Raw genomic sequence first — 18,580 nt, 5'->3', positions numbered from 1 at the left:
CACTTTTCAAAGGGAATTTTTCCAGTTTTTGCCCATTCAGTATGGACAAAGGCATGGGTAAAGACTTCATGTCTAAAACACCAAAAGCAACGGCAACAAAAGCCAAAATTGACAAATGGGATCTAATTAAACTAAAGAGCTTCTGGACAGCAAAAGAAACTACCATCAGAGTGAACAGACAACCTACAGAATGGGAGAAAATTTTTGCAATCTACTCATCTGACAAAGGGCTAATATCCAGAATCTACAAAGAACTCAAACAAATTTACAAGAAAAAAACAAATAACCCCATCAAAAAATGGGCAAAGGATATGAACAGACATTTCTCTAAAGAAGACATTCATACAGCCAACAGACACATGAAAAAATGCTCATCATCACTGGCCATCAAAGAAATGAAAATCAAAACCACAATGAGATACCATCTCACACCAGTTCGAATGGCAATCATTAAAAAGTGAGGAAACAACAGGTGCTGGAGAGGATGTGGAGAAATAGGAACACTTTTACACTGTTGGTGGGATTGTAAACTAGTTCAACCATTATGGAAAATGGTATGGCGATTCCTCAAGGATCTAGAACTAGAAGTACCATATGACCCAGCCATCCCATTACTGGGTATATACCCAAAGGATTATAAATCATGCTGCTATAAAGACACATGCACACATATGTTTATTGTGGCACTATTCACAATAGCAAAGACTTGGAATCAACCCAAATGTCCATCTGTGACAGACTGGATTAAGAAAATGTGGCACATATACACCATGGAATACTATGCAGCCATAAAAAAGGATGAGTTTGCGTCCTTTGTAGGGACATGGATGTGGCTGGAAACCATCTTTCTCAGCAAACTATTACAAGAACAGAAAACCAAACACCACATGTTCTTACTCATAGGTGGGAACTGAACAATGAGATCACTTGGACTCAGGAAGAGGAACATCACACACTGGGGCCTATCATGGGGAGGGTGAAGGGGGGAGGGATTGCATTGGGAGTTATACCTGATGTAAATGATGAGTTGATGGGTGCTGACGAGTTGATGGGTGCAGCACACCAACATGGCACAAGTATATATATGTAACAAACCCGCACGTTATGCACATGTACCCTAGAACTTAAAGTATAATAAAAAAATAAAAATAAAAATAACACCTTGTTCAGTCTGAACCAGTGCCTTGGTTACAGTGTTGGGGGCTAATTTCTTTCAGAGATGCTTTAGTTCTTTTTGATCTCCAACCTATCTATTTCTTCCCTAGGAGTAGTTGCTCTGAATTATTCCTCAGTGCCAAATGTTTAATTGTTCCTAGATAATGGGTGAAATGTACAAGGGTGAAGCCTACAACTGGTTTACTAAATGCAAGTATTCCTAGATTTTATTCTGTCCATTTTAGTTTTCTTAACCTACGTTAAGGAGTGCAACGTGATGTTTTGATGTAATTATTACTAGTGAAGTGGTTCTTACAATCAAGCAAATCAACCTATTCATTGTCCCATGTTGTTACCCTTTAAATACAAGCATTTCTATTGAAATCTTCAGAATCTTACCAGTAGAGCCATTTTAGAAGGCAGCAAGTTTTGCCTTTTGAGCCATACATCTCTGATAGCCATTTCTCTTCCCTGTCTACATTGTTTGAACTGCTTGTTCAGTATAAACCACCTTAGAAACACAGATGCTCCTTTAGAACAATTTTAAAATTATGATTCCTTACAACAGGTATGCTTTCACACATCTTCAGTGTGAAAACACGGTGTAGTGGGTTATTTGGTTTACTCTCAGGGCAAGTTTTTAAAAACTGCAAGTCATTAAGAATCATTTAAGGAAAAATGAAATACTAAGCCTTTGTCTTTGCTATCTTTACAGATCAAATAAGAAAATAGCAATGATCAGCACCAAGCTCCTTATGGAGAAAGAGTGGGTGAAATATTTTCCCAGCACTCTTCCTACAAGGCGAGACCCAGAGTCACCTTGTGTTGAAAGTCTTTCTAGTATAGGACTCAACAGAAAATCAATTCCCCAAATGCCCATAAGAATTCCTACTTCAAACCCACAGACTTCAAATTACTTCAAGAACAACTTGACTGAGGTTAGTTATATGACCATTTCTCTTTTGGGTTTCGCTTCTCTAATATAATTCTTGTTTTTAATTTGGTGGAATACTGAGTCGTTCTGTTGACTTATGCATGTTAGGTAAAGATCATAATTAGCTCTGTTAACACACAAAGGAAATGGGAATTTTACATTTTTTAATTCCCTGGAGCTCTCATTTTCAAGAGATACCCATTTGCTAAATTTATTCAATAAATGTGACTAAACTGACATGTTTAAAATGTCTTTAAATGCTGCATTTAAGTTAGGTTTTAGAAATTCCATGTTATTGCCTGATAACTGATTATATACTTTGAGACGTTTTGGTTTACTCTCTAATTGATTGTAGTTTACCTGTGGTTCATACCACCTTTTCTTTTCTTTTCTTTTTTTTTCTTTGGAGGTAGTGTCTCACTCTGTCGCCTAGGCTGGAGTGTCGTGGTGCTATCTCGGCTCACTGCAACCTCCACCTGCCGGGTTCAAGCAATTCTCTTGCTTCAGCCTCCTGACTACCTGAGACTACAGGCACCTGCCATTACACTTGACTAAGGTTTGTATTTTTAGTAGAAACAGGGTTTCACCATCTTAAGCAGGCTGTTCATGAACTCCTGACCTTGTGATCTGCCTGCCACAGCCTCCCACAGTGCTGGGATTACAGGCATGAGTCACTGTGCCTGGCTCATGTCACTTTTAAAGTTTCTTTGCAGCAGTCAGGTACGGTGTCTCATGCCTGTAATCCCAGCACTTTGGGAGGCCAAGGCAGGTGTGTCATGAGGTCAGGATTTCAAGACCAGCCTGACCAAGATGGCGAAACTCCGTCTCTACTAAAAGTTCAAAAAAAAAAAAAAAAAAAGTTAGCCAGGTGTGATGGTGGGCACTTGTAATCCCAGCTACTAGGGAGGCTGAGGCAGAGGATTGCTTGAATCCAGGAGGTGGAGGTTGTGGTGAGCCGAGATTGTGCCACTGCACTCCAGCCTGGGTGATAGAGTGAGACTCCATCTTGAAAATAAAAAAAAAAAAAAAATTAAAGTTTATTTGCACCATCTCAACTCCTCCCACTCATAATCACAACTGAATTATTGGCATCCAAGCACTTTACCCCACATATGTATGTTTATTATATGGTAGAATCCAAAATAATTGCATTTTATGAATAACACAAAACACTAAAATGTTCATTTCCATTTTTATGTAAAAGCTTTGTGCTTGGCCAGGCACGGTGGCTCACACTTGTAATCCTAACATTTTGGGAGGCCAAGGCAGGTGATCACTTGAGGTCAGCAGTTTGAGAGGAGCCAAGCCAACATGATGAAACCCATCTCTACTAAAAATACAAAAATTAGCAAAGTGTATTGGCAGGCATGTGTAATCTCAGATACTCGGGAGGCTGAGGCAGGAGAATCACTTGAACTCAGGAGACAGAGGTTGCAGTGAACCAAGATCATACCATTGCAGTATAGCCTGGGTGATGGAGACTCCATCTCAAAAAGGTTTGTGCTTTTCTTACATAAGAGTATGTCCTCTGACTATAAATATCCTGGACAAAAACCTAGGAAATACACTTCTGGACATCATATTTGTCAATTAGTTTATGGCTAAGTCCTCAAAAGCAATCGCAAGAATAACAAAACTTGACAAATGGGATCTAATTAAGCTGAAGAGCTTCTGCACAGCAAGAGAAACTATCACGGGATTAAACAGACAGCCTAAAGAATGGAAGAAAATATTCACAAACTATGGATACAGCAGATGCCTATTATCCAGAATCCATAAGAGACCTAAACAAATCAACAAGCAAAGAATATATAACACCACTAAAAATGGGTGAAGGACATGAACAGACACTTCTCAAAATAACACATGTAAGTAGCCGACAAACATATTAACAAATGCTTACCATTGCTAATCATCAGAAAAATGCCAAACAAAACATCAGTGAGATACCGTTTCTCACCAGTCAGAACGACTTTTGTTAAAAAGTTAAAAAAAATAAAAATAAAAAGGGTGTTGGGGAGGCTGTGGAGAAAAGGGAAAACACACCGTTTGTGGCGATGTGTATTAGTTCAGCTACTATGGAAAGCAGTTTGGAAATTAAGAACTAAGAATGACTGTTGGATGCAGCAACCCCATTACTATACTAGGGATATACCAAAAGGACAATAAATCACTGTAACAAAATGATGCATTCACATGTATGTTCATTGCAGCACTATTCACAATAGCAAAGACATGGAGTCAATCCAGGTGCATCCAAGGTAGACTGAAAATTCAAGGTAGATTGAAAAATTCCATATATACCATGGAATACTATGCAGTCATAAAAGGAACAAAATCGTGTCCTTTGCAGCAACATGGATACAGCTGCAATCCACTATCCCAAGCAACTAATGCAGAAACAAAAACCAGATATCTCATGTTTTCACTCATGTGGGAGGTACACATTGGGTGCACATTGTCATCAACATGGGAATAATAGACACTGGGAAATAAGAATAGGGAGGGACAGAGTGGGCCAGGGTTGAAAAACTACTTAGTGGGTCCTATGCTCACTACCTGTGTGATTTGTTCAATTATACTCCAAATCTCAGCATCCCTCAATTACCTTTAGAAGGAAACCTACACAGGTATCACCATAATTTAGACTACAAACTAGAAAAAAAAAGAAAGAAAAATTTACTATAAAAAAGTTTACTATAAGTAGAGAATAGAAATTTCTTTTTAAGATAAAATTTATTGAAGTAACAAATGGATTAAACTTTTATAAAGGACAGAGTTTTGCTAAGAATTTCAAAACAATGCATTCATTGAAAAAGATGACTTTAATTAATTTATTTATTTATTTTTTCTTTTTTGAGACAGGGTCTCACTCTGTCACCAGGCTGGAGTGCAGTGGTGAAATCTTGGCTCACTGCAACCTCCACTTCCTGGTTTCAAGCAATTCTCCTGCCTTAGCCTCCCAAGTAGCTGGGATAGGTGCACGACACCATGCCCGGCTAATTTTTGTATTTTTAGTAGAAATGGGGTTTCTCCATGTTGGCCAGGATGGTCTTGCTCTCCTGATCTCATGATCTGTTGCCTTGGCCTCTCCAAGTGCTGGGATTCCAGGCATGAGATACCATGCCTGGCCATTGTTTAACCTTTGTACTAATAAAACACTACCTTTCTAAAATCATGTATATGCAATAGACCAATATTAACTGTATTTTTGTCAGATTACTCTAAACAGCATTACACAGATACAACTTCTGTTATCTAAACTTTAAATAAGTAGAAATTTTACTATATGTGTCATTATTTTTCTATGTAAGTAAACTTCAAGTTATGTCAAGTCACTTAAAATACTAAAGGCCACATTCTGTAAGTGATACATTATTTTCATGATAATGTTTCTTGTTTAACTTAAAGATTATTATTATTTTTACTTATTTTAAATGGAGCCAGACTGTGTAGAACAAATAATTAGAGAAACAAAGAGAAGTATGTTGTCAAAATTTATTAATTAAATTTAGGTTTATTTTAGAAATAAAGTGTAAATAGCAAATGGTATTCTTTTTCATTGCTGGGTTAGCAGATAATATGTCAAGTATTGTTTTTTTCTTACACACATCTAATGAAAGATGTGAAAACAAAAACTTTCACAGGTAAGACTGTACTTGTGAACCACGAATTTATCATGTTTCATAGCTTAAAAACTTCCCAAGAAGTCTATCCATCTCTTTTTCACTGGCTCTACAATTTCTTCACTTTTGCCATCCTCATGGAACTGTCAGCCAGCACCTGCAACAATTCTCAGAAAACAAAGGCATCATCAAGTTCTCAGGGTTTTGGTAGAGAATGAAGGCCAACAGACCTCAGATTCATTTTGAAATCCTTAGCTGAGCTAACCCTTCATAAGCAGTCACTTGACAGGTGACATTTTAAATCTCCTGTGATTTACTGTTTCATTGGCTTACGTCTGTTCTCAGGAAAGCTTTCAAATTTTTTGCCATGAAATGAAAACACCCATGTCAATGTGATTCTTCTCAAGTTACTCAGCCTTGTCTCTCACCATTTACCACACTCCGCCCTTTGCTCCAGCACCAAACTGGAACTCCGCAGGGCTCATCCTTACCTCAGGCTCTTTACCTTTGCCTCTTCCCTCTGTCTGGTAAGCTATTCCTTGTCCTTCAGGTATCAACCTGTGATATTCCTTCACCAGAAAGCCCAAGATACTGACATAAAAGTGGGATAGATGTCCCTTCTGTGTGTTCCAGTAGTGCCCTGCTGTATACCTGTCATGGTATCTATGACTCTATATGGACATTGCCTGCCTGTCTGTTTCTTTAGGTTATAGTATATGACTGTTGAGAGGTGGACCATAGCATCTTCATCTTGTAATTCCAGTGCTAGTTCTAGTACCTTAGCACGTGGCTGTTGATTCCATGAATGAAGAATGAAAAAGCTCTGAAATTTAAACACAATTAGAATTAATACCATGTGTAAATTATTTAATAGTAATTTTGTATTGTAAATGTACATACATATTTCTCATTCTTATTAACTCTGATAAAGTTCTCAACTCTTTAGTTATTAAACTCACACTTACTTAAGTGTTTTAGTTAAAGAACATAATTCTTTCTTATTCTTTCTAGCTGTTGCTGTGTTGGACAGTAGCTCCCATCTACTTTCTTCTCTAGACTCCACTGGTAAGGAATATCTAATGAAGAGAATATTTCACCATAAAGTCTTAAGGAAAAATTGTATGATTTAAAAGATTATAAAACTTTATTATGGGGCTATTTACACCACATTTTAATTTTCTCATAAAATATATAACATTACAATGTTTACTGAAGTAGGATATTTTTGTATCATGCATATGACGATAATTTATTGGGTATTTAAAATGATTTTCTTTTAGCCTCCTTAAGTTTTAAGTGGATCTTGCAAATGAAAACCATTATTATTGAGTTTGCCATACTCAAATTGCCCAAATGACAGCTCTTTAAACAGCCAAACAACCAATTCATCATTTATAATTTAGTAAATGTCATGGAAAGCTTATTTGCATTTTACAGTTTTATTGCTTAGGAGAGTGAAGGAGTACCTGCCAATTTTTCCATGCTGATGTTACGAATTTCTTTTTGTAGTTCAACCATATTTTGTATGGAGATACTTTGAGACTGTGAATATCTGGTTAATCCTCAGAACCCACTAGATTTAGAATTTCATGGATGACTTGTGTTTGAACAATTATTACTACAGTGGTTGCCAGATGATTATTTTCCCATCTCTTCTTTGTTCTACACGGAGAAATAAAACCAATAAATAAGGGAGAAAGGAAAGCTCATGATTCTGGGGCTCCAGTTCCCCAAGATTAAGACATCTCAAGATGATTTTGTCTTTTTGATTTGTCCCCGTTACTCTGTCGGAACTGTTTTACTTTCTGGCACAAGATGTTCGAAGCTAATCTTGTATTTTCTCTGCCCAAGCCCTGGAATGAGTAATTTTTCTTAGAAGCAGTGGCGGAGCCACTGAGGAACACAGGCGTGCCCTCCCCAGCATGGGCTCACTGGTCCTCAATAGAAAAACCACTGCCACATCCACTGAAGTCCCAAGAAACCAGCAAAGGGCGTTGTGGCTATCTGGGGACAGTCCTCATGTGGTCCCAGGCTCAGCCGCAAATGTTGTGGATTAGTCTTCATGTAACCTCTGTGCTGTGTCTTTAGATTGGGGCTCTGTGGGAAGGGCCCTGGGAGACCAGGAAGCAGAGGGAGTCTCGTCTGCCAAATGTCCCTCCCTTCCTCACACTCTGACACTCAGGAATAGGGAAGATGGCATGTCCAGGCAATGCCAGGCCACATCACTGTCTCCTTTGAGATGGGCCCAGAGGGCCTTTGGGGTGAGTGTGGAGCTGGGCACCTGGATCCTGAGGCTGACTCTCTCTCCTTTTGTCCTGGAGGAAAGGCAGTGTCCCCAAAACAAATCCAGAGACTGACCTCTCGGCATACATGCAGGGAGAGAGGGTCTGTGAGTTGATTGGGGCATTGTAATGAGACTTTGAGCACTGCTGGCCGGGGGTCTAGTCAGTGGACCATGGTCAGAGATGACCTGGTCAACATGACCTAGTCAGCTGCGACCTGATCAGCAGGGTCCTGGTTAGTATTGGCTTCCTCAGTAAAGGCCTCAACAGTGGGGACCTGGCAACCTAGTCATTGGAAGCCTGGTCAATGGGGGGACCTGGTCAGTGGTGGCCATATTAGGGGGCCTGATCAGTTGGAAAATAAACAATGAAGAACTGATTGGTGGGGCCTATATAGTATACTAGGGGCCTAGTCAGTGTGGGGCCTTAGTGCCTTGGGGCCTGTTCAGTGAGGGCCTGGTCAGAAGGGTCTTGGTCTGCTGGGGATTGATCTATGGAGAATTGTTCAGTGGGGGTCTGGTGAGTGGCAACCTTGTAAATTGTCGTCTTGTCAGTAGGAACCTGGCCAGCTGGCCACTATGTGACCTCAGGCAGGGGGTTTGTCTGTGGAGCCTCCTTGTCTCCATTTGCAGGGAAGGTGAGTCAGGGCACCCTGGAGGGTGGCTGGAAAGAGAAGGTGAGAAGATGTGTTGAATCCAGTACTGCTTGGCAGACCTGCAACTTTACACACAACCTATGCTCCACCTACAGAGGGTGCCAGCCCTGCTCTACCCATTGCCTCTCCTCTGTCTGCATCCCCAGGACCACCATGAGTGGGGATGGCAGAGACTGGGAAGCACCTGTAGAGACTCTAATGCTGTAAGGTGACAGAGGACATGGGTGCACCCATGACTGGAGAAGCTAGGCCTGTCCAGAGAAGCAAGACAAACAGACAGATAAGCGTGCACATACACACAGGCACACATGCATGCACAAACCCATTTCATGCACACATGTCAGTTCACGGGAGAGAGGACACTGACCGTGGGCCCTATTGACCCAAGCAGGCTCTCGTTGTGGTGGGTTGTGTCACCTCACAATGTCACTGTTGCTGAACACCCATCGCCTCTGTGTTGTGGAGCAGTTCGAGACACACAGCAGTGTCTCTGAGTGGCTCTGGGTGAAGGACCATTTCCTAGGTGAGAGGCACATCTCAGCACAGCTGACTAATCAGGCTCAGGTGAGTGGGAGCTGCTCTCTTCTCTCCCTCCTGGCTTAGGGACAGTCGCTATCAGGTGGGTGGTTTTGGCCTCTGGGCAGCTACTCAGGGTGATCCCTGAGCACTCACCGGGTGCCTATTCTGTGCAGACAGTCATCTCATTCATCCTCGCAGCAATTCCATTTGGCATCTTCTCTGATCACCCCTGTGACCACCCAGAATAACCCCATCACCAGACCCAGTTCAGCTCCATGATAACCAAGAAGCAGATCCAGAGACAACTGCCCTGCATGGTGCCTGTATCTGATCCTCCTTGGCAGGTAGTGAGCAGCACAGCATGGAAAAAGCCAGGGCAGCATGTGGCCAGCTGCCCTGCAGCCCCAGATAGCTCCTGGGCCTTGGGAAGTCATTCTGAAAGGGGAAGCTGGTCCCTTTGAGGTCCCTGGAGGGAAGGGTGAACATGCATTGCAACAGCTCTGGCATCCAGCAGCATGCCATACATCTTTTCACCCAACCTGTATGACAGAGGCCCCCTCCTGGGGCACATGTCCCATACCTAAAGGGTCCTGTCCTGGTCAGACCTCATCCTGAGCTCTGGTTGGGGAGGGGCACCATGGGCCTCCCTGAAGCAGCCAGGATTACCACCCAGGGGACCAGGTCTTCTGTGGCCCTGGCCAGACTTAGAATTTGGCCCAAGACAGGACAAGCTCACTTGGTGCAGCTTGTCAGTTCCTGGGGCCTGTGCAGGCCAGGCAAGGCCAAGCTGGCTCAAAGAGCAACCAGCCACCTCTGCAAGGGTGTGCCAGGGGTAGGTGGACCAGCCACCAACTTCACCCACTCTAGGAAACAGTGGGATGGCCAGGTTCCCACAGCATGAGTGACCACCACCTGTCAGTTGATGGAGTGGAGGCTTGAGGAAAAGCAGATGGTGCTGGGGCCCTACCTCCAGGGCAGAATAACTGACTTACCCTGATTGGCAGAGAGTGATTTTGGTGGCTGCTCCACCTGCTCTTGGCATGCCCTTGCAGAGGTGGCTGGTTGTTCTTTGAGCCAGCTTGGCCTTGCATGGCATACACAGGTCTCAGTGCAACAAATGTGCTGCAAATGGAGCCACACAGAGGAAATGAGCAGCAGGCTCAGGAGCAGGGTGTGCACTGCCTTCGGGGCTCCAGTCTATACCTCAGGGCTTCTACGGCACTGTGGGCTTCTTGGGTGCCAAGAGGTAGACTGCAGACCATCTTGAGGAGGACTCTGGCATCCTCAGGACACTTCTGCCTGCATCCCTGCAACACCAGGCCCAGCCATGGCTCAGAGGTGCACAGGTACAGCTTGGGTTAGTGCTTCAGAGGTGACTCCATGCCTCGATGGTTTTCACATAGTGTTAAGCCAGCAGGTGTACAGAGCAAGAGACTAAAGGCTTGGAAACCTCTGTTCAGACTCAGAAGATGCACAGAAAAACCTGCATGTCCAGGAAAGAAGCTTTTCCAAGAGGCAGGGCCTCATGGGAAACCTCTACTAGGGGAGCAAAGAAGGGACATATAGAGTTGAAGCCCCCACAAAGAGAGGCATCATTCTCCAAACCCCATTTTCATAGATCCACAAACACCTTGCACCCTCACTGTGGAAAAGTTACAGGCACTCAACACCAGCCCTGTCCATCAGAGCAGCCACGGGGGCTGAACACCGCAAAGCCACAGGTGCAGATCTGCCAAAGTCCTTGTGAGCCTAGCCTTCACACCCCTGTGCCATGGATGTGGGACAGGGATTCAAAAAGGATGATTTTGGAGCTGTAGGATTGAGTGACTGGCCTACTGGGTTTTGGACATCTATGTATCTATGAGTCCCCTTTATGTTTTGTACTTCTTTCTGGCATTTTTTTTTCTTCTATTGGCTAGGAATGCTTATCCATTGCCTGTACAATCATTGTACCTTGGAATTATAAAGTTAACTTGCTTTTTAATTAAGTGGCTCATGGGCAGAAGGGGCTGTAGACTTGTCTCAGATAAGACTTTGGGCTTTGGACATTTGAGTAAATGCTGGAATGAGTTAAGATCTGGGAGACTGTAGGGAAGGCATTGTTGTAATTTGCAATGTGAGAAAGACATGAGATTTGGGGGACCAGGGACAGAATAATATGATTTGCCTCTCTGTCCCTACCAAAACTCATGTGGAATTGTAATGGGAAATGTTAAAGTGGGGCTGGGGGAAGGTGATTTAATACATTGCTACACTGCAACAGAGATAGCTAAAAATGTGGAGAGTGAAGGTTGGAAGTTGTGAGGGTGGGGAAGATTTGGGGGGATTATGGTAGGGTTGGGGGTGAAAGGCAGGGCTGGGAGTGGATCCTTCACAAATGGTTAAACACCATCTCCTTAATGCTGTCATTCTGATAGTGAGTTCTCTGCATGATTTTGGAGCTGTGAGATTTAATGAACACTGGCTTGCTGGGTTTTGGATGTCCATTGTGCCTGTGGTCCTATATATGTTATTTTTCTTGGAAATTTATTCTGTTTGTATTGAGAAAACTTACCCAATACCTGTTCCATCATTCTACCTTGCAAGAAATGAATGTCATTTTAATTTCAGGGACTCATAGACAGAAGAGACTATAGCCTTGTCTCAGATAAGACTTTGAACTTTTTACATTTGAGTTAATGCGGGAATGACTTAAGGCTTTTGGAAACTTTGGAAAAGGCATGTTTGTATTTTACTATGTAAGAAGTACATGAGATTTGGAAGTGTCAAGGTCAGCATAATATGGTCTGGCTGTGGGCCCATAGAAAAGTCACGTGGAATTGTAATCCCAAATGTTAGAGTTGGGGTCTGGTGGGAGATTATTTAATCATGGACAGGAGAGGTGGGGATGGAAGGAGAAAGCGGGTGTGTAGAGTTGTTAAGAGAGGGCTAGCTGTAGGGTGGTGTGAGGATGTTGGGTAGTAGGAAGGGGAAGTAGCCTGCTGCAGAGGCAGAGGCTCATGGAAAATCTCTACCAGGGCAGTGCACCTGTGGCTTTGCAGGCTTTAGCCCCCATGGCTGCTCTCGGGGGCTGGGATGGTGTTGAGTGCCTGTAGCTTTTCCATCCTGAGGGTGTGTGCTGTTGGTGGGTCTATGACTCTGGGGTCTGGAGGATGGTGGCATCCTGTGTGGGGACTCCAAGCCCATATTTTGCTTGTGCTGCCCTAGTAGAGGTTTCCCAGGAGGCTCTGCCTCTGCATGAGGCTTCTGTCTGGAAACAGTAGAGGGTGGAGGTGGGTTGGGGTGTGGATCCTTCACTAGTGTTTAATCTTCTTGATGTTGATCTCTTGATAGTGAGTTCTCATGAGATCTGGTTGTATAACAGGGTGTGGCACCCTCTTTTCTCTCTGTCTTGCTCATACTCCTGCCATATGGAACATTTCATTGCTGTTTTCCTTCTGGTATGATTGGGAAGGTTCCTGAGTCCTCCCAGAAGCCACTATGCTTTCTTTATAGCCTGCAGAACCATGAGCCAATTAAACCCCTTTTTGTTGTGGTCATACAGAACATAAGTACTACAAAGTGGAGCCATGAAATATCTTCAATGACTTTTCCCCATCGTCTTGGCTATTAGCACTGGGTTTCTTTTTAATGCAAATATCTGAAGCCTTCTAGAAGTTTCCCCCTGAAAATGGACTTCTTTTTCTTCTACATTGCTACACTGCAACAGAGATAGCTAAAAATGTAAAGCACTTTCAGCCAGAGTTTGGAGTTTGGAGAGCTTGAAAGAAGACAGGACTATGAGGGAAAGTTTGGACCATTGTAGAGACTTGTTAAAGAGTTGTGATTAAAAGGCTGACAGAAGGATGGACCATGAAGGCCAGGCTTATGAGGGTCTCAGATGAAAATGAGGAACTTACTGGGAACAGGAGCCAAGGTTACTTCTGTTTTCCTGTAGCAAAAAACGTGACTGTAGGTTGACCTTGTCCTGGAGATCTGTGAAACTTTGAATGTGAGTGTGATGATTTAGTGTGTATCTGGTGGAATGAACTTCCAGACAGCATAGCACAAGAGGGGTCCTGTCTGCATCAAACAGCCTGTGCTCTTATGTGTGACTGAGAAAAGGACCTCAAGTTGAAACGTACATTTAAATGACAAGCAGAGCTCAAAAGTTTGAAACATTTGCAGCCTGGCCAAGTGGTCAAAAAGAAAAGCTGATTTTTGGGGGAAAATTCATGAAGGCTCCAGAAATTTGCATAAAATGGAGCCCAGGGCTAGTAGCCAAGACAATGGGGAAAAAGTCTTGGAGGCATTTCAGAGATGTTTGCAGCAGCCCTTGCTGTCAGAGGCCCTGGGAACTAGGAGAAAAGAATGGTTTCCTGGGCCAGCCCCATGGCCCCGCTGCTGAGTGCAGCCTCAAGGACACTGCTGCCTGCATCCTGGCAGCCCCAGCTCCAGCTCCAACCTTGACTGAAAGATGCACAGGTACAGATTGGTTCACTGCTTCAGAGAGTGCAAGCTATAAACCTTCATGGCTTCCGCATAATGTTAAGCCAGCAGGTTCACAGAGCACTAGTCCAGAGGTTTGGGAGCTTCCATGTAGATTTCAGAGGATGTATGAAAATGCCTGGGTGTCCAGACAGAAGACTGCCAAAAAGACAGAACCTCGGGGAAAACCTCTACTAAGGCATTGCAGAGGGAAAATATGTGGTTGGAGCCTCCACACTGGAGGCCACCATCATGCAGACCCCAGATTCATAGACCCACCAAGAGCTTTGTACCCTCTGTGGGTAAAAGCTGCAGGCACTCAACAGCAGCACATCCCATGAGGGCAGCTTGGGGGGCTGAACCCTGCAAAGCTACAGGTGCAGAGCTGTCCAAGGCCTTGGGAGACTAGCCCTCACACCCGGTACAATGATTAAAAAAGGATGACTTTGGAGCCATGGGTTTGAATAACTGGCCTGCTGGGTTTTGGACTTTCATGGGACCTGTAAGTCCCACTTGTGTTTTGTTCTCTCTGGCAAAAATCTTCCTTTTGGATGGGAACTCTTATTCAATGCTTGGACAATCATTGTATCTTGGAAGTAGTTAACTTGCTTTTATTTCAGAGGTTCAGGGGCAGAAGGAACTGCAGATTTGTTTCAGGTGAGATTTTGGGTTTCAGACATTTAAGTAAATGTTGGACTGAGTTAAGATCTTGGGGTTCTTAGTCAAGATGATGAGAAAAATCATTGAAGGCATTTCATAGCTTCACTTCCCAGTACTAATTTTCTCTATGATCATAACAAAAAGGGGTTTAATTGTCTCATGGTTCTGTAGACTGTAAAAAAGGATTGTAGCTTGGAGAAATGGTAGGTAAGGCATCGTTTTATTTTGCAAAGTGAGAAGGACATGAGATTTTGGGAGGCAGGGACAGAATAATAAAATTTAGCTGTGTGTCCCTACAGAAACTCATGTGGAATTGTAATCAGAAATGTTAAAATTGGAGCCAGGTGGAAGGTAATTTAATCATGGAGGGCAGTGGGTGTTGGAAGGTGGGGATTGGGGAGAATGGGGGGATTATAGTGGGGTCGAGGGGTGAAAAGTGGGCACTGGGAGAGGATCCCTCACAAACGGTTAAACACCATCTCCTTAATGTTTCCTCATGATGGTGAGGTCTCGTGATGGTTTTGAAGCTGTAAGATTGAATGGATACTGATCTCCCAGGTTTTGGACTTGCACTGGGCCTGTGATCCCATTTGTGTTATTTTCCTGGCAAATTTCTACCCTTTGGATTGAGAAAACTTACCCAATGCCTGGACCATCATTGTAGCTTGAAAGAAAAGAACTCCCTTTTAAATTCAGGGACTCATAGGCAAAAGGAACTGTAGCCTTTTCTCAGGTGAGATATTGAACCTTTAACACTGGAGTTAATGCTGAAATGACTTAAGACTTGGCAGCTTTTGAAAAGGCATAATTGTATTTTACTCTGTGAGAAGGATATGATATCGGGGGATCAGGGTCAGAATAATATGGTTTAGCTGTGTGTCCCTACCTAAATTCATGTGTAATTGTAATCCCAAATGTTGCAGATGGGGCCTGGGGGGAGGTGATTTATTCATGGATGGGAGAGGGGTGGGGTTGAAAGTAAAAAGAGGTGGGGAGGAGTAGGTTGGCTATAGGGTGGTGGGTAGTAGGAGGAGAGTAGCCTGCTCCAGAGGCAGAGGCTTGTGGAAAACCTCTACTAGGGCAGTGTGCCCATGGCTTTGCAGGCTTTAGCCCCCGTGGCTGCTCTCATGGGCTGGGCTGGTGTTGAGTGCCTGTAGCTTCTCCGTACTGAGGGTGTCATTTGATGGTGGGTCTATGACTCTGGGGTCTGGAGGATGGTGGTATCCTGTGTGGGGGCTCCAAGCCTATATTTTCCTTCTGCACTGCCCTAGTAGAGATTTTCCAAGAGGCTCTGCCCCTGCCTCAGGCTTCTGCTTGGAAACAGTTGGGGGGGGGGGTGGATATGCAGTGGTGGGAGGATCCTTCACCAATAGTTAAGCACCATCTTCTTGATGCTGATCTCCTGATAGTGAGCTCTCATGAGATCTAGTGGTATAACAAGATATGTCACCTCTTTCCTGTCTCTATCTTGCTTCTACTCCTGCCATATGAAACATTTCGTTGCCGCTTGGCCTTCTGGTATGATTGGGAGGCTTCCTGAGTCTTTCTAGAGGCAGAAACCACTATGCTTTCTTTACAGCCTGTAGAACTGTGAGTCATTTAAACCTCTTTTCCTTATGTACATACAGAAAATTAATGCTGCAAAGTGAAGCTATGAAATGTCTTCTAGGCCTTTCCTACAGTCTCTTGACTATTAGCACTGGGCTTTTTTCATGCAAATATTGGAGACCTTCTTGATGTTTCCCCCTGATAATGTACTTTTCTTCTTTTTCTTTTTTTTTTTTTTTTTTGAGATGGAGTCTTGCTCTGTCACCCAGGCTGGAGTGCAGTGGCCGGATCTCAGCTCACTGCAAGCTCCACCTCCTGGGTTTACGCCATTCTCCTGCCTCAGCCTCCGGAGTAGCTGGGACTACAGGCGCCCGCCACCTCGCCCAGCTAGTTTTTTGTATTTTTTAGTAGAGACGGGGTTTCACCATGTTAGCCAGGATAGTCTCGATCTCCTGACCTCGTGATCCGCCCGTCTCGGCCTCCTAAAGTGCTGGGATTACAGGCTTGAGCCACCACGCCCGGCCGACTTTTCTTCTTTTACCACATTGCCAGGCTGTGACAAAGATACCTGACAATGTAGAAGCAAGTTCTGAATTGGGTAATGGCCAGAGATTAGAGAGTTTGGAGAGCTTAGAAGAAGACAGGAAGATGAGGGAAAGTTTGGATCATTGCAGAGACTTGTTAAATAGTTGTGATTAAAAGGCTGACAGAAGGATGGACAGTAAAGGCCAGGCTTAGAAGATCTTAGATGAAAATGGGGAACTTACTGGGAACTGGAGCCAAGGTTTTTTGTCTTGCCTTAGCAAAGTAATCGGCTACACCGTGACCCTGCCCTGTAGATCTGTGAAACTTTGAACTTGTGGGTTTTGTATCTGGTGGAATGAACTTCTGAGCAGCAAAGCTCCAGCCTACGTCGAACACCTTATGTTCTTATGTGTGGTCAAAGAAATGACCATAAGTTGGAACTTATATTGAAATGAGAAGCAGAGCTTAAACCTTTGGAAAATTTGCAACCTGGACAAGTGGTCCAAAAGAAAAGCTGGTTTTCAGGGGGAAGATCTAGAAGGCTTCACTATTTGCATGAAAAGGAGCCCAGTGCTAATAATTCAAGACAATGAGTAAAAAGGCCTTGAAGGCATTTCAGAGACCTTTGTAGCAGCCCTTACTGTCACTGGCCCTGGGGCTTAAGAGAAAAGAATGGTTTCCTGGGCCAACCCCATGGCTCCACTGCTGTGTGCAGCCTCAGGACACTAGTGCCTTTATCCCTGCAGCTCCAGCTCCAGTCATGCCTGCCACATGCATAGGTACAGCTTGTGTCACTGCTTCAGGGGTGCAAGCTCCAAGCCTTGGTGGCTTCCACATAATGTTAAACTAGCAGGTGCATAGAGCACAAGACTAGAGGCTTTGGAGCCTTTGTCTAGACTCCAGAGAATGGATCCGAAAGCCTGGGTGTCCAGCCAGAAGCTTTTCCAAGAGGCAGAGCCTCGTGGTAAACCTCTACTCAGGCAGTGCAGAAGGACAGTACAGGGTTGGAGTCCCCATACCCATACAGGGAGGCACCATTTCCAGGCCCCAGTTTTATAGACCCACCAACTGCTTGCACAGTTAGTGTTGAAAAGCTACAAGTACTCAACACCAGCCCAAACCACAAGGGCAGCTATAGGGGAAAGATTCTGCAATGCCACAGGTGCAGAGCTTCCCAAGGCCTTGGGATCCCAGCTATCACACCACCCTGGGCTCTGTATGTGGACATATATTCCAAAAAGATGATTTGGAGCTGTAGGATAGAATGAGTGGCCTGCTGGGTTTTTGACTTGCATAGGATCTGTGAGTCCCATCCGTGTTTTGTGCTGCTTTCTGGCAAATTTCTTCTTTTTGGCTTAGAATGCTTACCCAATGCCTGTACAATCATTATACCTTGGAATTAGTCAACTTGCATTGTATTTCAGAGACTCAGGGCAGCACAGATGGCAGCCTTATCTCAGAAGAGACTTTGGGCTTTTGACATTTGAGTAAATGCTGGAATGAGTTAAGCCATTGGGGGACTGTAGAGAATGCATTATTGTATTTTGCAGAATGAGAAGGACAGGAAATTGGGGGACCAAAGGGAGAATAATATGATTTGGCTCTGTTTCCCTACCAAAACTCTTGTGGAATTGTAATGGGGAATGTTAATTGTGGGGCTCGGTATAAGGTGATTTAATCATGGTGGATAATAGAGGTTCGAAGTGGGAGTGTGGGAGAATGGGGTTTCATGGCACGGGTGGGGGTGGAACACGGGAATGGGTGGCAGATCCTTCACAAATGGTTAAACAGTATCCTCCTTAATGCAGTCTGTGTGATAGTGAGTTCTCATGAAATATGATTGCTGTCCTGCTGTGTTTTGGACTCGCATTTAGCCTGTGTCCCAGTTGTGCTATTTTTCTGGGAAAATCTTCCCTTTGGGTTGAGAAAGCTTACCCAGTCCTATACCATCACTGTAACTTGAAAGAAAAGAACTCCCTTCTATATTCAGAGACTCATAGGCAGAAGGGATTGCAGCCTTGTCTTGGATGAGACTTGAACTTATTACATTTGAGTTACTACTGGAATGAGTCAAAACTTTTGGAAACTTTTGAAAAGACATTTGTTTTTTTCTCTGTGAGAAGGACATGAGATGTGGGGGTATCAGGGTCAGAATAATATGGTTTGGCTGTGTTTCCCTACAAAAACTCATGGGGAATTGTGTTCCTGA

At 43.8% G+C, this 18,580-nt stretch overlaps 1 long non-coding RNA gene across 1 annotated transcript; it reads left to right on the top strand.

Moving 5' to 3' along the window:
• The first annotated feature begins 1,974 nt into the window (after nucleotides 1–1,974).
• Nucleotides 1,975–9,816, top strand: LOC113219627. The gene is made up of 4 exons (XR_003306605.1): nucleotides 1,975–2,093; nucleotides 7,567–7,685; nucleotides 9,041–9,216; nucleotides 9,370–9,816. It is a non-coding gene; the product is annotated as an uncharacterized LOC113219627 (long non-coding RNA).
• The last annotated feature ends 8,764 nt before the right edge of the window (nucleotides 9,817–18,580 follow it).

This window comes from Piliocolobus tephrosceles, chromosome 19 (genome assembly GCF_002776525.5).
Source record: "Piliocolobus tephrosceles isolate RC106 chromosome 19, ASM277652v3, whole genome shotgun sequence".
In the NCBI taxonomy this organism is placed as follows: domain Eukaryota; kingdom Metazoa; phylum Chordata; class Mammalia; order Primates; family Cercopithecidae; genus Piliocolobus; species Piliocolobus tephrosceles.
Note: the sequence above shows the minus strand (reverse complement) of the source record. Positions and strands in the feature narration are given on the sequence as shown.